Source organism: Lepisma saccharinum, chromosome 3, assembly GCF_977018435.1.
Source record: "Lepisma saccharinum chromosome 3, izLepSacc3.1, whole genome shotgun sequence".
NCBI lineage: Eukaryota > Metazoa > Arthropoda > Insecta > Zygentoma > Lepismatidae > Lepisma > Lepisma saccharinum.
In genome coordinates, this window is record NC_139231.1 from 4,746,276 (window position 1) to 4,755,200 (window position 8,925).

Here is an 8,925-nt window from a genome sequence, read left to right on the forward strand (position 1 = left end):
ATACTATCAGTGTCGGTGATTAGGGGGCGGCCAAGGGGGGCAGTTGCCCTCCACTTTTTGCCGCTTTTACCCTCACACTATGCAAAACCTTATGTACCAAAGGAAAGTAAACTATCCTTGTCCCCCCACTTTTTGCACCATGCAACCCAGTTTTGGAACCCAATCGCCGCCACTGGATAGTATTCTAGAGACAACAGGACATCATGTTATTCTACTTTATTTTCTTCTTGATATTGCTTTCGTGAATTATCACTTTGTATACTGTTAACAACTTTAATAACACTGCTAATTACACTAAAAATTAAAATCTTTAAAATATCCATGTATAAACGACCGAAATAATGAAAAGAAATAGCAACAATTATTTTTTACTCGTTTTCTCCGTTTTTAAAACAATTCCATTTGTGACGCAATTACCTTTAGGACAACAATGTAATTACATATTTCCCTCATGTACATTGTACTAACACATATAGTACAATATGTGACTTGTTGTGCTATATGGATTGACCAAATGTTGTGCAACTCCAAGCATGCAAAATATATAAATTATCTGGATGCACTAGGCAGATATTCCTGTCTATAATCTATGTGACGGAATTACCTTCATGGAAACCTTCTTAGCATGTGCATATTGACATTTTCCAATTTCTGTGAATTATGATATTTTGTCTGAAATATTAATATTGGGAAAAATAATTCAAAGCATGCTAATCATGCCAGGACACGACGAACGGAATTACCGTGACGAAATTACTATTTGTCCAAATACAATATACATATTTAATTGTCGTGTTGTTTTCATGATGCAGCCCAACTTAAAATTTATTTTATTGATCGATATGCAATACACTATTGGTCTTCTGAACAATAAAATAACAGTACGACAAAAATATTTAGTGTGAGGTAAGAAAGAGTGAAAATGTAAACCGAAATTGTCCCTTTCTTGAAACGAAATGTATATGTTTGGAAATTATACTGAAAAATTGTTTGTCTGGAATTACGTTGCATGTACTGGACTGTAAAAAAAATATCAAACACTCTGTTAAGAAACAAACAATGCTGGTTGTTGGTATGTGCGTTTGGAAGAGGGGGCTCAAGGGGAACCACGCCCTACCCATGGAAAATGACAGTCAACCAAAAAGTACGTACTTCACACATATCATTTAATTTCAGTCACAGTAATATATGTTAATTATTGCAAGGGCGTTCAGGTACTTGATAACTTCAAAATGAATAACTTTTTTGAGGGGGTAATATTTTTGTGAGAGAAATGTGTTTTGTTTGCTCACCCACCCAGGAAAAAAAATATCATGTTTGCCCCTCTCTGGGAAAAAACCTGCGGGCGTCTGTTACATGACCTACTTCAGTCGGCAGGCAAAGAAATTCAGTTCCATGTGAGTCAAGCTACATAATGGTTCTAAGTATCGTAACGATCCGTAGTATCTTTTAATTATTATGGACAACGAACTCCAACTTCCAGTCATTCAACCATCGTTTTCCAATCAGGAAATATTCAGAAACATCACAGGAATGCAGTGTCAGACAGCACCGAAGCTCTTCCTGGTTAACAGCGGTAAACGGACGAAATCCAGGAAGAGGCTGCAGTCCTGACTGTGCATTTGTTTAGTAAATTGAATTGCAATAAATGTCTGGGAGGCAGAGAGTTCGGGATCAGTTCTAATTCAGTTATTGAGGAGCAAGTTACGATTGAATAGAGAGAGAGGAGGAGGTTCCAGGGAGAGTGTGTTAACGCTAGTGGCAAGTCAGATTCTACGTACAGTCACAAGCATAACCTCTCCCAGCAGATCTTCAGTTGGAGTACAGAGACAGGTATATCCTTACATTACCCATGCTGATCCAGTCTTTAGGGGTGTGAAACTCAAGTGTCATGTGTTGCCATCCAAGTGTGTAAAGTTAGTACCTCTAGCGCCTTACCACCAAGCTCATCACTAGCAGAGAGTGCTTTGCCATCAAGGATGAATGATGATTAGTGAGCTACATTCCCAAAAGATCCCCCCATACCTAAGGGTATGAGACGTGGTGGTGATGCGGTCCTTTTCATTTTTGTTTTCGGAAATGAAAAGAGTTGCAGTTTATTGTTAGTATTGGAATTTTCATTTATCTCCGTATTGAGACGTGGATGGAGATGCTTAGGGCTTTCATCCATTTTTACGGAAATGAGATGAACATTGGTGATTACGTGGTGATAGACGCAGGATTCGCTTATCATATTTCAATTTTAGAGCATGAAAAGTGAAACCACACCTAAAAATTATCAGAATCAAAGTTTTATCAGTTTTCTTTTACCATCAAAAGTATGCATTTTGAAGCACGGAATCTGGAAAGTTGCGCGCGGATTTATATTAAGTATTAAGTACCAGCGGGGAAAAATAGTGAAAAAAAAAGGTTCGATGTTGGACTTTAAGGATGCCCATCTTGCCAAAAATGCTGCCGGCCCCGGAACGTACGTGGACGTTTCCCTATCAATCCGCTCCTGATAGCGCTGTGGTTCGTTCGCGAATGCGGTACCCTGGTTACGACAGAATTCCCACCCTGGGAAAAATTTTACCATTCCCAGAATTTTAATAAGGTAGAAGAAAAGGCATTTAGATTCGATGGTTTCTTGCATTTACAGTGGTTTTAGAACGTAAAAGGTAGGATTTTTTTTTATCATGATGTTGGATACGAAAATTATCACAGCGTTGTTTATGAGGGTTAAAATAATGCAGTAAGCTACAGTAATTTTAAACATTTTTTTTATATATCTAACGTACCTGTGCATTTTGCTCAGATTGTGATTAGGCTTATCCTTAACATATTAATTAATTAATAACGTGGATTGAAAGTGAATATTGAAGTTATATTATGAACGAGGAAAATAAATTAGAGTTACGATTCATTTGTTCATCGTACTTTAGGTGAACGACATCAAGGTCAACGTTGTTGGACTTTTCACTCTCAGTGTGTGTTCAATGCATGTTTAAGGAATTATCAACGAACAATTTTAATAGAAGAATAAAGACAACATTGATATGCATGGACAAAAGGTGTAACAATTGCGATGCTTAAATATTATTTCTACGTGAATTATTAATTCATATGTTATATATGAGTGTGTATATATTTCATATCAAAGGACAGAGTTGAATAAGTAAATATATATTGTTAATATAAAAATAAAGACGGTGATCCATCGATAATAATAATACAGGAAAACTATAGTGATACGTGCTACGATTATATTTATGTGCGATAAAGTCAGTTCGCAATATTCGGCATACGTGTTGCCCCTAGTAACCAAAAATTACTAGCAACACAGGTGCAACGAATTATGTATTTATACAAGTGCTTCGATTTATTTCTTATTCAGTGCTCCACATTATTTACGGTGAAGGAAGGCTATTAGTTATCTATCATTCAATGTTAACATAAATTTATTATGATATTTCGAGTCAAACGGTGCAATGACTGTCTCGTGTAGACAAACACGTCTTGTGTCGCAAGAGACTGGTCAAGCTCTGACGTGACGTATTAAATGAGTGTGTTTTGACGGCCGTCGCCATGTGAAGTCAGGTTTCAACATCAACAAATGCATGCGTTACGTTATGTCACGCTGATCCACTCACTTATTCAGCAGAAATAATGCATTGTGTTATATGTTCTTGTGTGTCAGTGGGTTTATAGGATATTCACTTTGGATGGTTTCATGGTTTTTACTTTATTATTTTTATATTTTGGGTTTCTTATTTTATAATAAACGGTACCCCTACAAGATTGGAACAGACATAAAGACGAGTCTTAACGCGAGTCGCAAGTCAGACTCTACGTACAGTCACAAGCATAACCTCTCCCAGCAGATTTTCAGTTGGAGTACAGACACAGGTATATCCTTACATTACCAATGCTGATCCAGTCTTTAGGGGTGTGAAACTAAGTGTCATGTGTTGCCATCCAAGTGTGTAAAGTTAGTACCTCTAGCGCCTTACCACCAAGCTCACCACGAGCAGAGAGTGCTTTACCATCAAGGATGAATGATGATTAGTGAGCTACATTCCCAAAAGATCCCCCATACCTAAGGATATGATACGATAGGCTTATATTGGCCGATACCAATAAGAGTAATGATTAATCTGCCCAATCCCTAGCACAAATACTCTGATACAGAGATAAACTGATTCCAGACAACGTTCTGAATTTTGTGATGAAAATCTGTCGGTAATGTTCCTTAGTTATGGAGAATGTTCTGGTGGGTCCTAGAGGCTAACCTACTCTTCCCGGTGTGTTACAGTGCGTGAAAAGGTTCATATTTCCACGTAGTTATTTTAATTCTTGTGATCAATTAATTTTGAAGGTTGTTCGTTATTGTAGGTTATGGCATCTGGGATGAAGGTTGTATAATATTACAGCATTATTTGCACTTCATCAACAATGCTTTGACACAATACCACCTCCATCCCAGATACTACAACCTACAATAATGAGAACGCAATGGATTGATCAGTTGCAAGAATAAAATAGCAATGCAGAAACGAAAGTCTTTCTAGAAAATAATCTTCTCTGACTTAATAATGGCTCTTTCAAGTAGTTGGTTCATTTCGTCAACTTCCTTGTTGCTCCATCAGGTGCATATTGCTTTGGTGCAGGTGGAATAGTTCTTTCTTCGACCTGCACCAAACCAGTACATGCTTCAATGACGTAAGTCTTGAAGCTTTCCTGGCAAGGAATGATGAAAAGATTCTCTCGGGCTATCGACCAGGTGAGTTGCGGAAATGATTCCAAGCATTCGAGAGCTAATGTCACTCTCATCTTCAGGTTGGAAGTGCATATAAATAAGGACAAAGATTACAGGCTCTCTGGGAGCTAAACACACCTTCACAAACTGTATTATAAATCAAAATAAAATTTCAAATAAATCATATAGAGAAAAATCTAATATTTACTTTAATGTATAATGCAAAATAAGCGTATATCTAAAGCAAAGAAGTGTTATTTGTATTTTGTGGTCAGTGGGAGTGCAACCTTCTGAAATCTACAGCAGAATGAATGATCAGTATGGAGACAAGTGTTTATGTCAGGGAAAAGTGTATGAATTGGTGGAAAGATTTAACCTCTTTTTTATCAAGTATCTCGATCGAGATACTTACCGGTAAACCCTCGGGGGCCAGGTATTTCGATCGATATACTTTGACATGTTCATAGTATTTACGTCATAATGTCGCTATTTTTCGCTGGAATTACGATTTTATTCTTTTATATTGTTGATAACACATATATATTGCACCGTAAGGACTCTTGCATGTCTTGGTGTTCCAAAACAAGGCGGAAAAATGGCAGCTTCTTTTGTCAGCTTTTTCTGGAAAAAAAAAATAATTGTGCCCCTCAAAGGCCGGAATTTTGTTCCACTACAATAATGCAGTTGAACCTCGATTTGGGAATAGTTTGCTGGTCGGTAGCAGGAGGTTGCCAAGTACTTTCAGTTTCGGCAAGGGGGGGGGGGGTAAGGGGAGGAGGAAGGAGGGGTGTAACAAAGGAAACGGTCAAAGCGCAGGCGGAAAGATAGATCCTTATACTCGAGTACAGGTGGTGTTCGTCACGTAACTGCAATCTAACCGGCAAAGTTCAAAAATAGACTGATAACACACTTCTAAGAAGTTCCGCGGTTCTGAGGCACTCACAATCGTCGTTGTGCAGCGAAAAGTTCTTATAATGCGTGGCTGTGTATTGACAAGTTTCAGTGGCGTACAGACATGACAGTGTCCTGTACTTTGTTGTCAGGGAGGGGGGGAAGAGGGGCATTTTTCTTGATAAATATTGGAATTTTCCGGTTCATCCCTCCCCCCATATATATACTCAATGTGCATAAATTGTATATAGTCAGAATCTATGGTTCATTCCGCGTATAACGATATATCATTCGTCTGTCTAGGGCAATTAGCCTCCGATCTACAGTCATCTAAATGGAACTCTGCATTTTTCTAAAAATTGACCCGGTCCCGGGGGATGGGGCTTAATTGGTAAAATGGGCTCGGTAATCAAAAGGTTAAAGACGGAAGACGAAATATCAATGATGATCACCGGAGCGGGAGGCCAGTTTGCGTGGCAACTGAGACAGTGAAACAACAGATCCACGAGCGAATCCGTTCATTTAGTACATTCTCCGTTGACTTAAAACAATTGTCTCCGTACTGAACCTTCATTTCACCCCCACTGTCCACAAAAAACGAATAACACTTCGTTGCTCTTCTACGGTGCAAGTCAAAAGTTGGGAGCCATGTTGTATGAGCTACTGCGCAGACGCATTCTGCTTGATCGTTACGACATCTTTGTAGCCTGTTACTAAGGAACTATTTTGAGTCCCGAAATACAAATTTTGGTTGTGCATAAATCTCCATGAAGATTAGAATAACATTCCTGTTACTTAATGACTTCCCCTCGTACATTTATCAACTTGCTTATCTGATATTAAAAGTGATAAATTTTAAGTATTTTCATATTATGTGTAGTCCAAAAATTATAAAATAGACTAATATGAAGACTTTAAAATCAAGCAGTCACCTTATAGTTATGGTTTTAACATGGAAATTCACAAATGTAGCCAATAACACACATAATACAATACAAAAAAATAAATTTCCATATGAACCCACTGCCGTCCCATTATGAACTTCTGCACCCAAATAGGCAATTGATGTCTTCAAAACAGACAACATATATATATATATATATATATATATATATTAAAATGAAAGGGGTGTTTTTGATATTTTCAAAAAAACGTTTTTTCGGGTTTCTAAAAAATTACAAATTTTAAACAGCATAGCTATGTTGCATTTCAAATTAAATATGATTAAAAGCAGAAGAGAATCACACCAATTTGAGCATTGATGGTCAAATAGTTTTTGATCTACAGCTATTTAAAGACTTCAAAATCTCGTAAAATTTTGGAATATTTGCTTTTTTGAAAGTCAATAACTCAAAATCTAAGAGCCCAAAAATTCTGAAATTTGGCAGTTTTCTTAAACTTTACTAGTACTACCACCGTACCAAAAATCATCAATTTCTGAGATGTCAAGGTTCAGACCTGATATGGAATGACCCTATGGGGATTTCAATTTTGGGCGAATTGACAACAAGGTGAAAAGTACAGTATGTTGTAAAAACAGCTATGTTGAATTGCGAGAAGTTACATTCTTTTAGCACAAACAGTCAGTGTTATACATTACTGTGCCTGGCAGTGTATAAAATATACTCATATAAATTCAACAATTCTTGGATTTGATTTTTATTTTAAAATTAACCCATACTCTGTGTGGCATCTAGTGAATGCTATGGAGTCTCGTGTGAATATATTGTGTTTTATGAAACTGTGTTTATGAAAGGAAAGCATGAACATCCAGCCCACCATAGCTTTTTATGTGGTTTACTTCAGTACTTATAAAACCTTTAACTTTATTTGAGAGATTGTCTTCAAAAAAATAAAAGGGATCATTGCCGTGACAAAAGGGAAGAGTGAAATAGTGACGGGCAGATATTAATAATAACCAGGGCTGAGGCGATACCTGCGTTATCGGCATCGGTGAGTATCGGTTGATTTTCTTTTACCGATACCATCCGATACCAAAGATTTTCAGTGGCTAGAAGAGCGGGCAAAGGCAGCAGCTCGTCTCAACATTTGTCTTTTTTAAAAGTTCGTTCACCCTTGCTTGTGACAGATTGGGAGACCAGCACAGAAAGTTCGATTGTAAATTTTATGTCGGAATTGGCAAACAAAATCACTTCAGTCTATCCGTAAAATACACACACACATTTCATCTCTTTCTTATAACAAATTTTCTTAAAAGTATGCATAACCACTGTTGTATATTGTGACATTCACTAGTCAATCATTTGCACGATTACATTTTGTTACAATATTGCAATGTCTGTAGAACATAATCAAGATGTTCAAAATGTTTCTCTATTGTTGGGCTAAATATTAAAATGTCATCCACATATATCATCAGAAATGAATGAGTCTCTGGTCCAAACACCTTATTCATTCTCTCAACGAAAACAGAAACAGCTGATTTTATACCAAATGGCAAGTAACAAAACACACGCTGTCGTCCTTGATACGAAAAAGCTGTGTACTTATACGAGTCGGGCGTAAGTGGTATTTGAAAATATCCACAGGAGAGATCAATCGAAGAAAAATATCTTGCACCCTTAAAATGTTGAAGTAGCTCGTTTATGGGTTCAACATGGGTAAGTGGAGAAATTACATGTTGGTTTAGGCGACAAAAATCCACCACTGGACGCCACTCAACGTTAGATTTTGGGACGATATGTACTGGGTTTAAATAAGGCGAAGACATCTCTTTAATTATTCCCCAGGCCTTCCATTTTTCTAGTTCCTTTTCTAACGCTGCTCTTTTGGCGAACGGTACCGGATATATAGGTGCCTTAATTGGTTCCTTTGTGTCTAGTTCAATTTGATAAGGTTCTACGAATGCAGATCTGGGTCGATCAGAAAACAACCTATGATATTCTATTATTAGATTCTCAAGCTGAGACTGCTGCTCCGTGCTGAGTGATTCACATGACCGTACCTTCGTTGTGATCTGATCTAGAGAAACGATAAGTCAATTTTCTGCTTCTTTGACTATAGTAACTTCCTGCATCTGGCAGCGATCCCTATCAGTTGTGCTTTTGCTAGAGTTAAATGGCTGAACCAGTTCGAAACCAGTAGACGCCATCAAACTAATTTATTTTATTCTAAAATCGAGTACAGCTTTGTATTGCCTTAAAAATGGTATTCCGAGAATTAATTCAGCATGCAGTTGCTTCAATACAAACATCTCCAAAGAAAAAACCTCCGAGTTAATTGAAATACTTATAATCTTCCGACCAGCAACACGAAACTTCTGATGTCCTGCAAACGGC